General features: G+C 41.5%; 1 protein-coding gene across 1 annotated transcript in view; it reads right to left on the bottom strand.

Moving 5' to 3' along the window:
- The window catches only part of BACH2 (BACH transcriptional regulator 2), a 357,828-nt gene that overhangs the window by 140,976 nt on the left and 194,059 nt on the right, over nt 1-22,793 (bottom strand). The window contains exon 3 of the mRNA XM_027090368.1: nt 15,482-15,630. The gene's annotated coding sequence lies outside the window, so the exon portion shown is untranslated. The remainder of the gene's footprint in view (nt 1-15,481; nt 15,631-22,793) is intronic.

Genomic DNA, 22,793 nt, shown 5'->3' with positions numbered 1-22,793 from the left:
TACTGATTTAGAGCTGACAGGTGGCACATACATAATTAAAGATGACCTAACACAGAATGCTCTCATTCCTGGCATATTATCAGACACTTAAGCAAAGCAATTATCAGTAGGCAATCTTCTCTGTCAACAGAGACAGAGATGAAACATTTCTTCAATTAAGAGGATTCTGAAAGGATGCTGTACATATATCCGTCTGCAAGTACTTGAAAATCTTTAGGGTTTAATACTAAGTCAGCTCAACAAGCACCTCTGGCCAGTTAAATTGTGTTTTTTTCTCCCTCCCTACTTTTCCTGGAAGGTAACATTTTTTTTTTTTTTGCTTTATTGAAGTAGGAGGGTCACATTTTAAGCATCAGAATCTTCAAAACAAATAATCTGGGGGCATCATCAGAGACCTGATCCAAGCTGACAAGGAAATCTCTGCATTTTCCTGCCATTGCCTTGCTGGGGTTTACAAATATACCAAGCCTTCCTCACAGGTGCAAGGCAAAAAAGGGACAGGGTTTAAATAAAAGGAACTTTAATAAAAAATTTCCTTTAAAGCAGGATTATTCCCTCCCCGTGTTCCACCAGTGTCAGAGGATTTACAGAAGTACTGTCAAGCCTTAAAATTTCATCTTGAATCTAAGTGATTTAAAGGATTTTTTTTTTCATTCAAAGAAATAAATATCATTCAGAGAAAGAAGCGTCTTGACCAAATGATGGATTTTCCATTTCAGGCAGAGGAGGGAAGAGGCACGATATTCCCTAATAGAGTACTGTATTTTTTATAAATTATAGTGCATGTACTTTATCTAAATGAATGCATTTTAGCTTTCTTTAGAACAGAAATTGCTTTAATGTTATAGCGAGACAAGTGATTTTCTTTTCTTTTTTAAAAGGTGCTTTATACGTTAATGGGTTTTTTGAAGCCCGTGTAAAAACTGGCTTCCCCGAGACAGAGCACTTCACAACGTTTGTGGTGCCTATTCGGCCACACTTCACAAGAGGTCTTATTGTTTAAATTCTTATATCCTTATGTCATCTGTGAACAAACGGCTTTATTGTTCATTTGAACGTGTCTTCATAGGATCTCTGGTGGTAGGGCTGATGTTGTTGTTTGCATTTTTTCCCTCATCAAGTCAGAACAAAAGTCCCTTTTTCTGCAGCACTGGGAACTCGGGAACACGGAGCGTGTGGCAGCTGTTTTCAGTTGGAAACACCATAATGATCATGTAAGTGAAGTGCTAACATTAATGCGCTGACTCCTGACAAGTAAATCAAGATCTACGGAAAAGTTTCTTCTACACTGCCGACTTCTAGGTAATGCAACATAGAAGCATTTCATAGGACAATTAAGAATCATCCAGTAAATTTAGATGCTTGCCCTGCTGGGCAACAGGACTCAATGCCTTCCAAGATGAGTCTTCCTTGGAAGATACTCCATTCAGAATATTAGAGGAAAAATACCAGTAGTCTTTGGGGAAAGCATATTCAAGAGGAGAGGTGGTGGTGATGGTGGGATCGTTAATGGGAGATTCAGCAGGACTCAAAGCTCAAGTTCATTATATTTCTCAGAACTAAGAATAGCTTCTGAATGAATACTCACAATTCTCCATAGACCTATTTCTCCTAAGCAGCTCCCCCTTTCTCCCTTTCCAATTTTAATGTTAAAACAAAAAAAAACAAAAAAAAAAATGAGAGAATGTAGTCAAACATGGGTAGGTAGGCAGGAACAAAGGAACCTCTACAGACTGGAGGAGCATCTAACCCAGCTCCATTTTAGATGCTGTTAAACACCTTCCATCAGGATTCAACTCAGAAAAACTCAAAAGATGTAGCTTGATAGCATGCTGCCGGGACAAAGAAATATGTCACATGTGTATTATTAGGGCCAATGGCAAAACACATGGGATCTCCCAATCGATGTCATGCATGAAATGAAAATATAAGATATAAGGCACATACTACCATCAAAATAACATAATACGAAGGCAAAAAATTCTAGTAAGTTTATTTAGGGAGGGGCTCTCATTTCACATACAAACTAAGGGCCCCAGACTTTTTGTGTCGCTTTGGTAAATAAGGCAATGACTATAAGCACAGTCCTTGTATGCTGCGGATGGCACGTGATACTCAGACATTTCGCATCACGCCTCTTACACTTAGTTATCACTTTAGAATCATCAACTAACAGCATTTTTTAAAATGTCATTAAGGTGATGGTACCTAACATAATACAGAAATATCACCCATCTTATTGTGAACCAAGGTTTCTCCTATCCACCCTCAACACTAGTTTCCCAAGTATCTTGGTTTTACTAAGTTTTATGTTTGGGTGAATAAAATAAGATTGTAACTATGGCTACAAAATAAAGACTAAATTACAGTACCCTGATATGGATCAAGTATTCTTTTGGAAAGAATAAAAAGTCAAATCCAAGATATTATTGTCACTGCTATCTGTGTCCCCTGTTTCAGAACGGTTGCTCAAAATCTGCGGTTTGGAAGCCTTATAGAGACATTCTGCAGAATACCATGCATTCTCCTCCTTAACAGATTATCAGAGACGCTTATCAGGTTTGTTTCACTAAGGACAAAGTGTAACAGGTATTTGAGAAAGTCCAAATGTTGCAGTTTCAACTCTCTATCCATTCAGAGAGGACATCTGCTTTCTGGTTAAGAAGTGGCTGTGACTAACCCCGGAGTAGTTGGTATGGCTTTTTCAAGAACTAGCATTGGAGGTCAAAGTGGACAAAGTGCCCAGAACACCTCCAGTGGCCAAGGAGGCAGGGGTCCAACTGATGCTCTTATTTTCTCCTCCTAATATTTCCCCCCAAAAGGTGGCCTGACTTCACTGCGGGGGGGATAAAAGAAAATAGAAGAAGCGAAAAAACAGTTTTTCTCCACAAACGGCACTCTAGGAATCAACTGTTCTTAACTTGGAATTCTTTCAGGAAATGAAATGTTAGGCGCCGATCAATTTGTTGCCCCTTCAGGATGGAAGGTGATGAGAGGGAAAAAATGTTAGGACAGGATGAGAGAAACAAATGTTCTTATGAAGGCAGGGTGTTGGAAAAGAAACAATGTCACAGAGAGAAGGATGATTACATCCTCAGAATGTATGTAGGACTGTCACCAAAAGAAAATAAGACAAGGGCTAGGTTAGAAATGAACATCTAATATCACCAGCTACAAATGACAAGAAAGGGAATCCAGCACTAACCCGTTTATACAAGTCAACTTAAATTTATTCCCTTGTGGTCAACAGAAACCTATACCCCAGGAGACACGAGGTGCTTTCACATGTACACATTTGTAACCTCTGAAAACGAATTAACAAAGGAGAATATAAAACCGCCAGGTATAATGGAAACAGGTGACGTCCACCCCTGCAGCCAGCTGTGATGTAATACCTTCCGCTTGGCGCTGACAGCCTTCTCTTCCCTCCTCTCATTCCGACACAATGCCTTCAGGTCTGTCTAAGTAATGTAATTTACTGGAGTGGAATTCCCTTGATACCCTGGTGCAGCACTTGGTGACAGTATCATTTATACTGCACAGTGTCGTGGCCTGACACTCATCCATTGGCCTTCACGCCTCATTCATAGCAGAGTGTGTAATTCCACCTTCCACGGTACCCTTCTGGGGTGTGCGCGGACAAATTTACTCCATTCAGCCCTAATTACAAACCTCGGCTGAAATGCTCTCATTAGATTTCTATTTCTCACTCCAGATGTCAATCTTATTGAAAATGCCAATTTTCCCGAGGATTCATCCATTAGCAATAAACTCTAAAGCATTCCATGACTGAATGCATTAAACCGGCAATGAGGACATGCACTTAAAATACATCATTAGAGTAAATCTCCATTGCAAATGCTTTACGTCATTCAACCAAAGGAATAATGAGCCCAGCCTGGCCAGTACCCTCAAACTGCACATGAAGGATAGGTTAAAACTGGCGGTTATGCAGGAAGAAGTAGGCGGTACACCAACGAGATGAATTTCAGAATCTGTGTCATTCCTTAGGAAGGTGTGGTAGGAAGTCACAGTCAGAGCCTAATTTATCACCTTCTTTTGCCTATGTTTTTTTTTTTTTTTTTTTTTTTTTTGCGGTACACGGGCCTCTCTCACTGTTGTGGCCTCTCCCGTTGAGGAGCACAGGCTCCGGACGCGCAGGCTCAGCAGCCACGGCTCACGGGCCCAGCTGCTCCGCGACACGCGGGATCCTCCCGGACTGGGGCACGAACCCGCGTCCCCCGCATCGGCAGGTGGACTCCCAACCACTGCGCCACCAGGAAAGCCCTTGCCTATGATTTTTACAGAAACTTCAGTCTGTGGCAAAGTGCAATAAGACAGGCAAAGATAATAGGGAGTAAGTGTGTTCATGGAGGGGACTGAGGCTGTATCTGCAATGCTAGGAACTTGTTAGTCACCTAGAATGATTTGCTCTGCCTGAAAAGCATTCTTCCATTTCTTTCAACAGGAAAAAAAAAAAAGGAAAAAACAGCACTGTCTGGATGCACTGAAAGAACCTGGGTACCATTCCAGTGAAAGAAAGGTTTTACTGGTGTAGTTAACCTGAGGAATATCTGCACCCCACCAGACTGATGGGTCCTAACGTGAAAGATCCAGAAAATCCAATGATGCTGTTAACATATACATTACAACTCAGAGATTGTATCTGTGATTGGGGTGGTAGGACAGACCATGAAAAGAAAAATTTGGAGAGAAAAAATTTTAAACTAGCAAAATACATCCATTGATAAAAGCAAGCCATCACTGCTTTACACCTGCACCACGTTTTAATTCCTTAGCTTATTGGTCTCATTTATCACTTCTGGCCAGGTCCCAAGTGAGGCCAAGTCAGGGTACAGTCATAATTTCTTTATTAATTTGATAAATGAAGAAACTGCATCCCAGGAAGGTCACGGAGGAGGCTGAAGAGTCTGATGTGACCTCCTGAGCATCTAATACTAAAGGTTAACCAAAAAAGTGATACCTACGATGATGACCTTATTATGGAATATACAATGTATTTATTTAATGGAAAACTTTGGTGGGCAGAAAAAGACTCCTAGAAGGGCAGGTGTACATTACATTAAACAAAATAACTTGCAAAAAATAATAAAAAGGAGAAGAAACAGTAATTGTTTTCTTCTTGTCAGCATCTGGTTATCTATAGGATCGATCAGATGTGATAACAGATGTGCTATTGTCTATAGGGAATTAGACCACCATGGAAGCTAACTGCTCCTCAAGTTTTGCCCATTCCCACCTGAAATATTTAAAACCTTCCTTGATTATAACATTAGCGCTCTCTCTTTCATGATGTACATCAGCAGGTATTACAATTAACATGCACAGATGTCAGAACTGAAATATCCATGTTTAAATAAAAAACAGTGAAAAGGTAAAAATAACTGATTATGCACAAGACAGCGCTCACCTTCAGAGGAAAGAGAGGCTTCCATGGTGCTAATTTAATGGCAAAATAAAAAATTGAGCCCCTGGAGAGCATCAGCAGCTGAGGAAGAGCCACACTACTTGCGAAATGACCTGTAGCCTTCTGATTGAGAAACGATGAACAAGAGGCTGATCTTGTGTCCATTTAATTCCAAAATCCGTACTCTGAGCAGAGCGGGGAACCCCACAAATGCCCTGAAATTCTCCACCACATTTGTACGACGCAACAGCACGAACAAGCATCACCATCAGCCTTTCACTGAAGGCTCACTTTGTGCTTCACGTGCGTGATCTTACTGACTCCCCACCAGCACCCTATGAGGTAGGCACTACCCCTGCTGCAGTTTTTAATGAAAGACATCCAGGCCTAGGAGAGGTTCCGCAACTAGATCAAGGTCAACAGGTAGCTAAGCCAAGATTTGAGGCTGGGTCCTCCTTCTCCCAAAGCTCTTGTCTCCCTTTAACTACCCTGCCTCACCATCTGCTGAGGTTGGAGACACCAGTGGGGAATGTGATCTGCAGTCATCAGTTTCCAGAAGCTTCTGGAATGACTGCTCTCTTGACTCATCTTATTTCCCAAATGACATCAAACTGCAAGGCTTTAGCACGCTTGCAGACATTCTCGTTCTTTGGAAATGTCACAGCCACTCAGCCAGCAGAACAGGGACAGCACCATCGTTGGGATCACGGAGGTGCAAATTTCCCTGTGAACACCAACACCACCTCTCTTTGGTGTTTCTTGTAGCCACAAACCGACACGTTACCACTTACTGTGGTTGCAGGAGACTCGGTCGTCAGATGAAGGGAGTTTTTACTCGGTTAACTGCCCCTCCGACGTCTGTGTCCACAGCAGGCCTTTCCCCGCCGCTGTCCACCCCCCACCCCGTCCCTACGCGAACAAAAGGGTTCCCATCTCTCCGCAACACTGCTAAGAAATCCCTCCCTTGCTGTTCTATGAGTTGACAAGACACACTTTCTAACAATAAGCCAAGAAGATGGATGCTGTAAGACAGCATTTCAAACAAGGCAATTACTCTTCAACAAAAGATTCAAGGATCCCATCACTATTTCTTGCGACACACCTTGTTTATGTATGAGTTGTGCCTTTCTTCCTTCAGAAGGGGAACATGCGGATAAACTATTGCAGGTAGACACACAGCGCCCAAACCTGGCCGCCTTGCTGCTGCTGAAATGGAGACACATTTATTTCCCCAATGCACCACTTACCAGACAGATGCAAAGATGTGGGCAAACCAGTCATCAGAATTAACAGAGTGATTGTGCTTGCCCTACACATTCTGATTTGTATGAATCTTATTTTTAGCCACGCATAAAGGGCAATAAATGGAAAATCTTATTCTAACCGCTACTCTTTCTGGGCCACCCCCACTGCTCCACCTACCGTACAAGTCCACAAATGTGAAACACACACACACACACACACACACACACACACACACACAAAAAACCCAAGCCAGGGTTCGTCCTAACAAGGGATGCAAAGCAGCTAAAATGTGTGACATTTTTTCCAGTTAGTGTTTGTACTTTCATCCTTTTTCTGTATCAGGACTTTCAGGGAAAAAAAACAATGTTGACTTATCTCTGGGCATTTTCAAAGACTCCACGGTGGTGAGCAGGCAGCGCAGTGGCATGTGCGATCCGCCAGGCACCGCCACCGCCCTGTTGTGAGCCGCCTGTTAACCGGCTTCTAGCAAAGAAACGCACCCCAAACACATTTCTGTAAATTCGGGCAGATGATACCTACAACGTTTCATTTTGCAACAAGCTCGGTGTTTTCAAAGTTCCTCTAATGAACAAAAGTGACATCAGAAACATCAACATCTCTAGAACAGAGCAGGCTGTCAAGAATGATTTTGCCAAAGTTAGGGCAATAGCGCTTGTCCTAAATCTGCTCTCAGGGTGCCGTGGGCCAACGCTCTCCAAGGCACAACACCCCCTTGCTGTCTCCCTTCCCTTCTCTGCATTTTCATCTCTGTCTGTGCCATCCAGTCACTCCCCAAGCCTGCAGCTCACCAAGCACGAATGCATACACGCTCTCCCTGCCAAGCGGAGCCGCTGCTGTTGAGAAACACCCACCTTGAGAGCACATTAAAAAAAAAAATTGAGGAAGAGGATGTTTTCTGGGGGCATAGACAGGATAGAGATGAGAGTCTGTTTTTTATTATCATCTCTTTAGACTTTTCATGAAAAGTTAAGTCATTAAGGTCTCTGGGTACCCATCCGCATGCATGTTCCTCTGAGCCCTCTGCAAAGCGCAGCAGCAAACACATGCAGGTAAGGATTAATATTTAAAAGTCAGTTCCACCAAGTAATGAAGACACGAAAAGAGTCAACACTGAGAAAGGCAGCTTTACCTGTGTGGTCGCTCATTATCCAGAAACCAGAGGAAATGCTGTCATCCCCGGTAGCTACACGCCCTGCAGAGCTCACACCTCCTCCTGAAGAGTAGCGCTGATGAGATGCATCAGAGTCCACTAGCGTCAGAACCTCTGACTAGTGTTGTAAAAACACGGGTAATTAAGTGTTACGAAAAAGTGGGTCATCCACGACTGAGGCAGAGCCACACCTCCCCACGCTAGACTCCAAATGACTGTGCTGTGACAGGGTGGGAGGGGTCTGAACACAGCGAAAGCAAAACTTTTATGTGGTGAGGAGTGTTTTAGTTTTCACTGGTTTAGGTTAGAGAAAGTTAATCTCTATGTCAACTGCAAACCAACTAAACTTCTTAGTGAGTTTTTGAAGTCTTGCAACAAATGCTGGCTGCTCGTGTCACGGGAAATTCAGAGTCAGTGTCACAAACAGTCCAAGGGACGGTCTTAGGTTTCTGTGACAGGCCCGTCGCCACGAGTGAACGCCATGACTCAGGGAAGCAAGGAGGTCAAACCAAAACTGAAGGCAAGGAACCGAGTTCTCACTATCCACATGAGCATCTCCGTCTCCAAGGGAGGATCAAAGCGCTGCAGACCACTTCCCACACCAGTACCCGATCGGGGCATTCGATACAATTGCAGGCATTTACCAGAGCATCTTTCGATTACTGTCTGAACAAGGCAAGACAGATACCTGGACTGAGCACATTCGTTCATCTGTCACTCAAGAGCTACAGAAATTTTAATTCAAATCAGTAACCACTGTGTCCCTATTATATACAAGGACACGAAGGATGAGAAGGGATGCAGAGGGAAGAACTTAGAAGGACCTGCTTTTAAAGAACCTAAGTCTCGTACACAGGATGCTAAGACCTCGCCACACCCAATGCCTAATACGGATCATTCTTAAAACACAAAATCTCTTCTAGCAGCTGTTTACTAAACACTTTCTATTCTACTGACGTAAGGTTTGTGGGTGGCACTCCTTCAACCTTTCTCAGATGACTCCTTTAACAATCCCCTTAATTTTAATCTGGGTTTTCTTTCAGTGTTCAAAGCCCTTCCTCACTTTGGCTAAGAGTCAGGATTCATCCCGATCCAAAGTCGCGCTCTCTCCAAAGGGAAGCACAGAGATATGCAGCACAACCCACGCCACAGCCCGGACACCATACCAGGGGAATCTGAAGAGAAGCTTCTTTGAAGGGGGATAAAGCATGAAGAGTTGAAGGAACACTCTCTGGTTCATAGCACAAGAAGGGCTATATCTGAACGTCAAATTGGAATTTTACTGGAGTCCACATTGTTTGGAGTATGGTTGGGGGATGGGGAGAATTTGGGTAACCAACCTTTCCCCACTTCTGCCAAATTGTCTTAGAGTGTATCAACTGTGAATTTTTAAATACCCAGAGCACAATCAGTTGATCTAACACTAAAACCATCTTGGTCCTCATTAAATCTTTCTTTTATGATTCCAGAGGCCCACTAGGATCTCGCAGGGCCACTCAAAAATCATTTTTATTGACAGAATACAGAAATGAAAAAAACCCCAGTTAATAGTGATTTTTACTCCATAAAGACACTGGTGAGTCTACAGAGGTATCTGTCCTTACAAGAGTTGATGACTGTAATTTGAAGGGAGAAAAATAAATGACTAGGCGATCACTGTCCTAGAAAATGATAGCAAAGGCATCATTCCTGAACTCCAGCAATTTGTGGGATGCCAGCAGGCCAGAGTACTACTTGTAAATTGGGAATTAGTTGATAAAATGAAAAAAGTCTGGAAAAATACACAAAAGTAGGAGATAACAGGTAGGTTGTATCTGGGTAGCTGGATGAAAGGTAACTTATTTTCTTTAACATCTTCTGTTATTTTATAAATTTTGTACAATAAACATGTATTACTTTTATAATCAGGAAAATAAAGCTACTTCTGTTTCGATAAAAGGAAACAATTCTCTGATTCTGATCGTTCTCGTCACTAAGGACACTTAATACATTGGATCTAGTAGAGTAATCTGGGCTGGTGACAAAGCAGACACGAAATACAGGGAAAATCTGCTAGAAACAATAGATTATATCTTCTAGTTAAGCATGACAAGGACGCTTAAGAATCCCGCTACACTACAGAGCTTTGCCAATACTTTTCTTCCTCACCATGACCATGGCCTGGGCACCCTCCAGCTGTACCAGAGCTTCACCCTCCAGGGCCCTCACAGTGATCAGTTTAATGGGGGTGTCCTTGGAAGAGGGTAGCTATCCCTTGGGTTAAATTACGGCTCAGAGAGAGAGTTGTCATTTCCTTAGTACAGGCACATCCAAAAAAGAGCACACAAATAATTTCGAAAAAGCAACAGATTGGAAATTAATTAGAATAAGGTGACAAACTATTCGTACTACAACTGACATCACTTGGTGACCAGCTCTGTCATATGCATGGCTGAGTTTATTTGGAGATTCGCAGGGAATAATACCTTTTGAAATCTGGACCTGTCTATTACTATGCTGGTCACATCACCCCTCTCTGTACCATGAGTGTATATGCAGAGAATGAAAATTAATTTTGATGATGCCTTCAGCAGAACACAATTGTGAAACAATATGTTATAAATAATCACGTACATTCTTTAAAAAAAAAACAGAATGGCTTCAAAAGTATGCCAATGGTTCCCCAACGACAATAAGAACTAAATACATATGTTCATGAAATTATTTTATTACCAATCTTATCGTTAACATCACAACTCTTAGAGCGCTTCCAAACATAATAAACAGAATAAAGGTAAACAGAATATCTGAGATTTAAACTCTGGCACTGGAAAGGTGGTAAAAGCCAAAACTTGCATGGTTTCTCAAGAATAAAAATGAATTTTATATTTTTCTATTCTAAGTCAACATTTTTAGATTATTATTAAGACACAAAAATAGGAAAAATAAAACCTCAGTTGATTAGACTATTTGAAGACAAGATGAGTTTTTGGTTTGTTTCAGTTTTTTGGTGAATTGACAGACAGAAAATGCCTTTTGTTGAAAACGTTTCTAAAGCAGTTTCTTTTCCTAATTATAAAGGATTTAACCATTCGCAGTGATTCAGCAGGTCAGTGTCACCAACTACAGATATCCTCCAGGGTATATTCTCTACCTTTACTAAACCAAAGCTACCTTATTTTCTGAATCTTTATCACTGAAAAAGGGAAGTGGGATGTGAGCGGTAGGGTGGGGTATGGGAGGGGGTGGGTAGGAAGCATGAAGGCTAGTTAATTCAGGGTTCTGGTTACTCGGGTCCCAGGTAGCTGCGCCATCGCTAAATACGAAGTCAGTGCCTGTAACCAGGCACATCTGATTCTTGGGGCCATGAGAGCTGACCAGGAGAGCCCCCGAGGGTCGGTCTTTGTTGGTTTTCTCTACCTCATGTCTTTTCCTCTGGGTGACTGTTGCGGGGAATCTGTGTCAGGGTGTCCATCCAAAAATCATGGTCTCCAAACTCCTGGGGCCGAATTGGTTTTGATCAGAGTCTATATCCATGTCGTTTCAACTCACGCTCAGGGTGCCGGTAGCTACGTGTGATGTCAAAGATGAATAAGCACCTACTTCTCCTCTCTCTTAGACCTTGCTCACCTGGATTTTCTTTTCTATAAAAACCTTTAATTCCAGTTTTTTGATATTTTAGCAGCTCCCTATGGCAAGTGACTCCAAAACCTTTGCTGCTACGCCCTGTTGTCCATCACCTAAGTGAAAAGCATGGAGAGTTTATTTCTAAGCAGGTCTGGGAAGTCGGGGGTGGGAATGAGCAACTGATTTCTATGTATTGTACTTCAACTTTGATGACTTTATTTCACTGCTTTTTTGGTTATACCTTTTCCTCGAGCCAAGCGCATACACACGCATGTATGTATGTGTGTATATGTATATAGTGCACACACAAGCACGTTCACACATCTAAGCGATTCTGATGTCTTAAGGAGGAAGTGGGATACTTTAGGACAGAGGTTTCTGAGCTCTTTGAAACTATAGATCCTTATGCACCGCTCTTCAGGAATTACAATCCCTGGTCAGACCTAAGGGCAAGGCCTGAAAGGAGTAAAGTAAAATAGTAAAGTAGTAAAGTAAAGGAGACCTGAGGGAAACATGGCTACTAGCCCCGTGAGAATTCACTGATCATCCTGCAAGGCCAGCTTTCTAGAAACCTAGAATAAGAAGCAAAATCCACCCCCCCCCAAATAGGACCCAAATGGACTTAGTGGGTTCAATCCTGCATGTTTCTCACAGGCCTGCAGGTCACTCATACAATTGTTTCGTGATTTATGGGTACCATAATGCCCAACATTACAGAGATTTGGTGATGGAGGATGAACTGTACTTCATTGGGAGAATGTCAAACAGGCATTATAATTAGAAGCCCTGTTGCAGGAGAACTATTTGCTACTAATTTTCTTTCCAAGTTTCCATTTTCTACTAGGCTTCAGTCTGTGGCAAGTCTATATCCCCTGGTTCCTGCTTCCACATCCGCCTCCACTGCTAAGACCTGTCACCTGCCGCCACTAGGCACACATCCCGGGGCGCAGTACACGGACTCATTTATGATGACACAATTCACATGAACTGCAGCAGCCCCATGACAGGAGCACAGGAGGGTACACGTCCCCTCCGTCACAGTGAAGCAGCTTTCCTGCGTGTGTAAATGGCATTTTGAAAGAGATGATGATCACTGATGATCATCACACAAATTTCCCTAGTGGTTTCTGACAAATATGTCCTTGTCCCGGTAGGAAACCTATTCCTAAGACTTAAGTCTAACATTCTGCAGGTCCCTTACATTTGCCCAAAGAGGGCCAGGGTAGTGTCAGGGCTGATGGAGGTGTGAGGGACACAGCCATGTGTGCTTCTTCCGTCCTCCCAAACTACAGCATCCCTGTCAAGCACTACTTAGTATTCTGCCCAGTATTCTTAGATGGAAAGTAAGCTCTGGTATTCAGGGGGGGTTTTGTGTGTGTGGTAAAATACACATAACATAACATTTACCACGTAAATCATTTTTAAGAGTACAGGTCAGTTGCATTAAGTACATTCACATTATTGTGTAACTATCATCACCATCCATCTCCAGAAATTTTCCATCTTCCCAAAGTGAAACTCTGTACCCATTAAATACTAAATTCCCTTTCCCCTTTATTCCCAGCGCCTGGCAACCACCCTTCTAAATACTTTCTGACTATGACTTTGACTAGTCTAGGGACCTCATATAAGTGGGATCATAGAATATTTGTCATTTTGTGTCTGGCTTATTTCACTTGGTATCTCCATGTTTCATCCATGTTGGAGCATGTGTCAGAATTTCATATTTTTAAGATGGAATAATATTCCATTGTATGTATATACCACATTTTCTTTATTCATTCACTGCTGATAGAAACTTGAGTTGCTTCCACCTTTGGGCTATTGTGAATAATGCTGTATGAACATGAGTGTACAAACACCTGTTCAAGACCCTGCTTTCACTTCTTTTATACCCAAAAGTGGAACTGCTGGATCACATGGTCGTTCTGTGTTTAAATTTTTGAGGAATCATCATACCGTTTGGTATTCGGTTTTTTTAAATTAATAAACTTAATGTTTTAGTGCAGTTTCAGGTTGACTGCAAAACTGCAGGGAAAGCACCGTGGGGTCCCACATGCATGATGTTTTTATAGAGCTGCGCTAGGCACCTGGTGCCTTGAGTGTTTCACCCAAGGCTGCAGGGAGAGCTTCAGGCAGGTGGCGCCAGGGCCGGCAGGAGTCTGCAGCTCCAAGTTGCCTGAGGTGTCACAGCAGCCTTCTACCCGTACTGGCTCGTAGTTATTAAACTGACTGACATCAAAGGTCATCTATCAGGAGAACCTGCAGTGTAAACGTGGACACTCACAGATGCCAAAGCAGGAGAGCAGGGGGGAGATGAAGGAGCCTTCGATCCAACCCATTTCTTTTACTTCTTGGTGAAGATGCTTCATAAACTGAAACTTCCCAGAATGCTGTACGGAATAGCCAATTAGCGCTTGAAGGAGATGTTACAGTTGGTAAGGGTAGAGTGATAATAGGTAATTACATCGCTCACAACTCTGTCAGCCCTAATACCAACCCTGTTACCAGTCCTTTGGGCAGCTCTCAGAAGACAGCTCCGGATTAATTCCTTTTAGAACTCTTTCATCACCTCTTGCTTTTTGGGTCTTATTTGTCTGATGTTGTGATTTTTATTTTAAACACATGCACTTAAATCTATCTCCGGGATTTGGGGCTCTGTTAACGTTTAGGCAATAGATAATGCTCCTTCATTACATATCTCCTTGGGAGTTGTTTTATTAAAGGTGATTATTCTCAACTTCAGAGAGTTATAATAAAAGAACTGTAAGCCCTTAGTGCTACTTTGAATGATAACATTTACCACATTGAAGTATAATGTTATAAATCACAATGCTTAACCACAGATTCAAAATGCCCAGAAATTTCTCAAACATTTCCTGGACAGCATCACTCAGACTATTTTTACACTCACATTGACTCAATGAAACAAAGGAAAACATGTTGTGTAAAACTCCTACATTGAAAGCTTAGAAATATACAAAATGCATATAGGTTCACAGGCACATCTGTACATTTGCATGTACACTCCCATATACCCTAGTGTGCATTTGTTGAGACAAACTCTTCTACTTTATTCTATTAACATGGAATAAATTGTTCTTGTCCTCGGCAGAGAGGTGACCGGCTTGTTCCAAAGCTAACGCGGTAACATGCTGATCTTCCAAATATGTCAGTCCTAAGAACTTAAAACCCCACAAAACCCTGGACTTGCTGGCTTGGATTGTTTATTAGAGGTGCACCTTCCTTCCCGTATGTGATTTGTAAAACAAGTCACATTTAAGTGTATGAGAGGAAGGATCACACTGGGATGATTCACTTTGAAAGGGAGCAATATATTTCCCAGTCTAGGGGGAAAAGGATTTTCTCTTTTGAGTGTATCTAAAAGTATGATGAGGACACCTGCAAAAGGACTGTAGTTGTCATTTTAGCCTGTTAACGGCACTGTTAGTCAACCCTGTTGAAAGCCAAGGGCAAAGAGTGGCTGGTACTCGCGCCTCTGGAGTCGAGCTGGCACAGAATAATGACATCTACTTGGCTGGACTTTCAAAGATGACAGTGCTGAGAAGACCTTAACATTCTCTCTTCTGAGAGATGAGTCCATGTATTAAGTAAAGCACAAGTATCTTAATTTAGTGAAGTTTCATACACTTTTCTACCTTTATCATTCCTCCTTTCAGTCACACTTGAGTTAAAGCAGTGATTCTCGAAGTGAGGTTCCTGGACCAACTGCATCAGCATTGCCTGGAAACTTGTTAGAAAAGCCAATTGCCAGACCTACACCCCAACCCCACGTCTCCTGAATCCGGTAGTCTGGGCACGAGGCCCAGCACGCTGGACTTTAACAAGCCCTCCAGGTGACTCTGAAGCAAGCTTATGTGTAAGATCCACTGAGTTAGAGAACCACCAATATGCAGATTCTAACCCCGTTCCCTTCCTCAATTATAATTCTCAAGACACCTTGTTATTATCATCTCAGAAAATTCTTAGCCTTCTTTGGTTGGAGGAAAGAAACCTTAGTCAAAACTTACATGTAATTTTTCCAGGTCCCGTGCTGGCTTCAAGTCTTAGGATGCAGGGAACTGGGCGAAGGGAGAGAAGAGAAGGCTACGGCAATCCATTCAGACATGGACCCCAAAGCTCTGTGGGGCAACCTTGTGACAGGTCAGCGAGTGTCCACCTGATGGGGAAGAAGACAGTCCATTAGCAGAGGAAACCTTGCATGTTAACGTTATCCCCTTTCCCCTGCTATCCCGCTATACCCCATCCCTTCCCCGGCTTCCATGACCTCTAACTTACTGTGCGCCTCTGGACCAGTCCACCTAAACAGAATACGATAAAATAATCCAGGTATCAATGCTGGGGCTCACGCCAAGGGGAAGCACATCCCTCACCAGGTGCTCTCCTGAACCCCAAGGCAGCTTGGACATAGGTCAATGTCCAATCAGTTATCTCTCTATTTCATCTCATGAACGTTTTCTTTCAACAAATCACAACACCTTGATTCAAAAGACACACGTGCGGGACTTCCCTGGTGGCGCAGTGGTTAAGAATCTGCCTGCCAATGCAGGAGACACGGGTCTGAGCCCTGGTCCGGGAAGATCCCACATGCCGTGGAGCAACTAAGCCCATGCACCACAACTACTGAGCCCACGTGCCACAACTACTGAAGCCCACGTGCCCTAGAGCCCGAGTGCTGCAACTACCGAGCTCACGCACTGCAACTACTGAAGCCCGTGCACCCAGAGTTCGTGCTCCGCAACAATAGAAGCCACCACGATGAGAAGCCTGCGCACCACAACGAAGAGTAGCCCCTCTCACCACAACTAGAGAAAGCCCCCCACGCATCAACGAAGACCCAACACTGCCAAAAATAAATAAATAAATATATATATTAAAAAAAACCACATGGTTGTATTAACAAGAAGATACAGGAAGCAAATGATAAATTTGAGAATTCTGATTGAAATGAGATGATTCTCTGATGCCTTTAACATGTTTTTAAAGAAATTAATAGTACTTATTTTTTCCTGAGGATAAATTAATCCATGCTTATTATAGAACATCTGAAAAATTTACAGAAAAAAATAAAGAAAAAATAAACATCAACTGTAACCTTGACACTGATAAATCATTCATGATATTTTGTTGTATAGGTCCACGACCCCTTAAATGAAACTCCTGGGCCAGATACACTTCAGAGTTCAGAACTGCTTGGATATTAAAGAGTATTACAATGCTAAACTACCATTTATTACATGATGTCCCATCGGAATCTGGAGCAGCACCCCATAATCAAACCTATTAAAAATCTCTGCAGCAAAATAGATGCATATTCTTATTTAGTCAGATAAAATAGAGCCTCACATTAGTTCAGATCAGACTTTTCTACCAAAGAAGTCACCAAGAGACCTTCGTGATTTTGAACCAAAAGGATTCAGAATTGGGGATAAGGGGTTGTGGATCAGTATTCTTTTCAGATACACAAAAACAGTCAGAGTTTTGTTTCTACTTTTTAATTCAATATTTTATGAATGTGAGCATTTTCCCAAATTATTAAAAATTCTTCAGAAACATGCTTTTCAATGCCTATGTAATATTACACGCTGTAGAAAAGGGTTTTGTTTATTTCATTATTTCTCTCATTTTTGGAATTACGTATTGTTTCCTTTTTTTTTTTGTTATTGCAAATAACACTCTGAAAGACATATCTGAATATCAGATTGTTTGAATTTCTGAGTATTTTCCTAGGTAGATTCCTAGAAAAGGAATTACGGGGTCAAATGAGCTTTAAGGGTCTTGATGACTTTTCAGAAAAGCTGTACCAATTTACACTCCTGCCACAGCATGAGTGTTTGGTTAATTTATTTAACTACCTACTTTATCGTAGACACAGAAAAAATACACTTGCCCATCACACATCTTAACAAAGTTCTAATCAGGGACAACCAAACATAGATTGTATTTTTGTTCTTCTTACGCAGAAGACAGTGAAGAGCTCACTGTTTTCACATAAAAGAGAAACGGGAATAAGGTAAGTGTACCATCAAGTTGCCCTCATTAGGCCAGACTGAGTCAGATCTGGGCAAGGGAGGAGTTGCCCCTTGTCCGTAGGGTCCTCACTTGGAAAAGGGTGAGGGAGAGTATGGAAGTAATCCGCACATCATCGTGAGAAGAGAAACAATCATTTTTATTTGTGCGCTGATAAATTCTGTTTCTGGAAGACTGAGGCCTTGTGTTTCCCTTCCATTTGGTGTTTTCCTATTTTTTGGACATTAAGCTGCTCCTCAGCATGGCCATCAGAGAGCAGAAAGAGATGTGAAGACCAAATCAGACAAGCCCATAATAATGGCTAACCCTCCCGAGTGCTTATTACGATGTGTCAACTCTGGTGCCGGTGCCCTGCGTGCATTATCTCATGTAATGCTGAGTGCATGGGTACAGAAACTGGTGGCGCTGAAGTTCGAAAGTACGTGCTTGCTCATCAATCCTCTTTCTACCTTAGTAAGTCTGGAGGAATTAAAGGTTTGCAATCTCAAAGATCTCTTCAAGCCTAGTGTCTTGAACGACTCCAAGATAATCCTAAGATTCAGTGACTCTAAGTTTGGCTATAAATCACAAATGTTACCCTGACGCTTTTTTTTTTTTTTTGTCAGCGCCTCCAACAGTATCTTCATGAAGCAGGGAAAATGGCATAAATAAAATCCAAGAAAATTCTAGATAATTGTAAACACTTCGAAGGTCCTATATGGACAGGAGGGAGGTTGTATCTCAGAATACAATGGAGAGTTGAGAGTCTTATATCTAACACAAAACAGGGTATACACGGAGAAGAATGAGGACACATACATAATATATACTTTAAAAACAACCAAACATATGAACACATTCTTCCCAAATGTGGCTACAAATTAGTCATGCTAAGTCAAGGTTTAACAAGCCCAAGTTCCGTTCCATTTATAGCTTTTTCTAATAAATTTTCTTTCTCTCTTCCCTTTACATATTTAACCTTACAGGATAGTTGATGTAGAGAAGGTCACAATTTTCATACACTAATAAAAGAAAATCGAAGAGAGATTTTTTTGTTATAGGGAATGAAATAACCCCACTCTTTCCCTTATCTAGATACTCAGTTTCTGCATAGTTTGGTATATACTATAAGATGGCAGCAGTTCACAGAGAGAAAAAGAGAGGGGGAAAATTATTTTTATTTGGGGAGTGAGTTAAATTTATCTTCTCAACAAATCTTCTCTAAAACTAAGGGGTGTTGCTATTAAATCTATCAAAAGACCAAGAAGTGGACCATTTCCTCCACTGTGGCTTCTCTTTATACTTAAAATAGCATTCTCCTGATAATTAGGTGTCAAGTGGGTGGAATGGCTTCTAAGTGATTTTTCTTTGCCACAATTGGATATATGGTTAATTTTTCAGTACACCAGGCCTATAGGGTGTGAAAAATAAGGTGGTGATAGAGGAAATGACCACTCACCCTCAAAGAAAGAACATACTCTGTATTTTCCAAAGGGCCTAATTACTTGGGGAGGGGGGGAATAAAAAAACAAAATAAACCACCCCTAATGACAGAAATGATTACCAGAAGCTCTTTAGCGACTCAAACTGCAAAACTCGCATTTTTAAAGCTAATTACAAATTTGGATTCTCTCATTTAAAAAATATACTTTAAAGCAGCCCACTTCTGTTTTAACGCTGAACCAAAGTCTGTGCAATTGGCACATTATCAAAGTAAAAAAAAAAAAAAAAGCGTTGCTTGAACAAAATTACACTTTCAATGTCACTAAAACTTGAACTGCAAAATACCACAAGCTAAAAACTAGTAATGCCATGTGGTTATGTTATCTTACATTTACAAGAGAGTTTATAGTTTCCTAAGCCCTAAGAGACTCAGACCACGACCGCTCACAGGAGCTTTGCTATCAAGGTCAGGTCATTCACTGCCTCTGAGCTCGACACCTTTCACAGGTTCCTGTGAGGATCAAATGTGAATGCAATCAAGAGAGATTTTGCAAACTCTTAAGACATACATAACATGATGGGTATCATTATTCTTTTTACTAACAGCTTTGTGGGGCATCAAGATACAAATCCCCATTTCACAGTTAAGGAAACTGACGACAGGAAGACAGAGCAAAAAAAAAAAAAAAAAAAATACTGAGTTAGGAGAGTTTTATATCTGAAATGGCCACAAAGTAGCTGAGTGACTCTCTGGACTTGATTTCTTCAGTAAAATGAGGGAATTGGGTGAGATGCTTTTAAAAGGCTTCTTGAGACTAACGGTTCTGTGATCTGCGACTTGGCCATGGTAGTGACGGGGCAGCTTTAACAACAACTCTTAGGAAGCAGTCTCTCCTGGAGGCCAAGGTCAGCACTTAACCAATCTGCAGTGCTGGGGCAGGGTCCTTAAGCAGCCTCCCATCCCTGTGAATGGGCCATGCATTAACCAACTCATTTTGCTGGATTAAGGGGAGGTTGGGGGCATCCTAGGCCAATAGCCAGGGCCTCTGGGGCATAGGAAGGAGGTCCCGGAAGAGCTTGAAACAGCAGCTCTTTAGTAACTGGTACAAATATTTCACAATTCTAACAACTAGTGTAGCCAAATAAGTGTAGACCATTGGAATGTCAGTCTGGCTAACAGTCCCACTGTTGTCGGGCTACCAGTTCCAAAGAGATGGCCACCTCTGTGGGCCACCCACCTTTCCTGACTGAGTTCCTACAGTGTTGGAGGAGAGATCTAAAAGGGTTACTTTTGGTCGTATGAGTGCACATCATGTCACGTGGGAATCTCACTTCAAAAGGACTGGGGCCACTAACTTCTGCTTCTACTAATGATACTCTATCAGGCTGTCTAATACAACTTCCTGTAATGCAGAAAACGTTCAATATTTGTGCTGTCCAAAATGGTAGCTATCAGCCACATGTGGCTATGGAGAACTTAAAATGTTCCTAGTGAGACTGAAGAACTGAATTTTTAATTTTAATCAATTTAAATTAATGTACATTTAAATAGGCACACGTGGTTAGTGGGTACCTTATTGAATGGTGCAGCTGTAGGCTGCTTCAACATACTAGTTTTCTTGGCTGTATTTTGGACCCCAGAAGCTCAGAGGACAATACATAATCATCCCTTCAACAAGCATTTACTGACCTCCTGGGTGCTGGGCACCATTCAGGTATCTCAAAACAATGGTGAATAAGACTGCCATGGACACTTCTGCTTTCATGGTGTTTCTCAGCTACACTGATTTCTGAAGACCTCACAAAATCTTGAAGTAGTTCACCAGACTGCGCTTAGGGAAAAGGTGGGTGAGGAGATATGGTAATGCTACACTAAGCATGAAAGCACTGCTTTTTCGTTTCTTCATATTTACTGTTAGGAAAACTGGGGGAAAGTTTAAAAAAGAGATATCTGAATGGTTACTATTCATTCCCTTACAAGTAAAGTAACATATCCCAGATGAGGGAAATCATCTGTAAGTAATTCCCTCTTGCACAAACTTAAATTTACTCAAAAGAAAAAGTCAGTGGGGCCTGCATTCTTAAGCTAAGAAAAAGTAAATGGTATTTAATTACAACAACAGTCATAAAAAATACAGGTGGGTCTCCATCTGCAAGCAGTGGGCAAGGGACGTTTAGACCAATTAGCTGTGAAATGATCAGGTTTTCCAGATCATCATCATCCTTACTTATTCACTTCGTGTATAAGTAAGGCTGATTGCATTCTTTATCCCTACAACTCAACTCTTAGCTAAGATTTTCACAGTGGCTTGAATGGGATTTGATGAGCAAAGCCCCCTTTGCTTTTCCCCAGGAAACTACAGGTGGAGGTATTTTTATCTACATCACAAATCGAATACCAGCAACATTATTTCTAAGAAACAGAAAAGTGGTTTGGTTTATTGGTTTTCCGATTTCCAGTATTGCTTCCTGTATCCTGTTGTCCATTCTCTCCTGTCCTGATCACCTTTTCCTACCTTACTTGGATTTGGACTGATAATAAGAAAAGACAGAATATTCAGAATTGTTTTATGCTTTTTGTTTGAACCTGAATCCAGGTTTGCCAAAATTTAACAGGACAGGAATATCACGCGCCGGGAAACAGTGTTTTTAAGCTAATTCGCTCCATTGTATTTATATTATTTCACTTGAGGTGAAAGTATCACCAAGCAAAATAACCTGATTTTCTCAGCATCCCAGGGTTGTACGTGGATGACACCATTGGGCCAATCTGACTTTTGAGCTTTAAAATGCCACTCTGGTCCCTCTGTGCAAAGCCACACTACTGGTTTTTAGGGTTAACAAATAACTCTTGTACATATACACAGACATACACACATTCCATCAATTTTTCCCTCTGGATTGAGTAGAAAGAGAAATTACAGTGGTCAGAAAACAAGAGTTCAAAACTTAGTTCTAAACTTACAAATTGCATTTCGAGACTACCATCTGCTGGAAAAGGTCAAATCTCAAATGTTCTGCTGGTCTCACGCTGTATAAAAATATTACTAAAAACTTGGTGACAGCTTTAGCAATAAACATGCTAACTTGTAAGTGGCCTTGGAGTCCTTATTCATATTCAGAAGCACTAAATTGAGTAGTCACACACCATTTTATGACCAGAAGGGCTTTAAAAAGAAAAGGGTCCATTGACGTTAATTTTTTGGAAACTACAGAGATGAGGTTTTTTTTTTTAATCTACATTTCAAACAGAATTTCAACAGTCAGTTGTATGAGGCAGAAGACCTTTGAATCATAGATCTTGTGGCTTTTGTGTTTTGTTCTACTAGCATGGGAAGGTGATGTGAGGAAATGTGCTTTTTTTTGCTGCAACAGAGAAAGAACTGGGGAGCAGTCATTTCAGAAAGGATGGAGAAAATTAATTAAGATAAAACATTTCTGAAAGTTTCCACTTACACATTTCAGATGCTGGGACCAAGTTACTCTAGTTGGAGAACCCCAGCTAGAAAATTCACTTCTTTGATACTCAAGGTATTTACGTTCCCAAAATATAGTGGAGAGCTCGTTCAGATTCCTACCCCTCCCTAAGAGGATGATGCAATCAGAGCAACTTGCCATTGACAATTCTGAAAAGAAGCAAGAAAGAAACAAGTGTTGAAAACACACAACCTGCTACCAAAGGGGAAAGGGAGGGAGGGATAAATTAGGAGTTTGGGATTAACAGGTACACACTACTATATATAAAATAGATAACCAACCAGGACCTACTATAGCACAGGGAACTATACTCCATATTCTGTAATAACCTATAAGGGAAAAGAATCTGAAAAGAATATCGCTGAATCACTTTGCTGTACACTTGAAACTAAC

This window comes from Aethalodelphis obliquidens, unplaced genomic scaffold, assembly GCF_003676395.1.
Source record: "Aethalodelphis obliquidens isolate GAN/ISIS:26980383/991018 unplaced genomic scaffold, ASM367639v1 scaffold3, whole genome shotgun sequence".
NCBI lineage: Eukaryota > Metazoa > Chordata > Mammalia > Artiodactyla > Delphinidae > Aethalodelphis > Aethalodelphis obliquidens.
The sequence above is the reverse complement of the archived record's forward strand: the minus strand, read 5'-3'. Positions and strand labels throughout refer to the sequence as shown.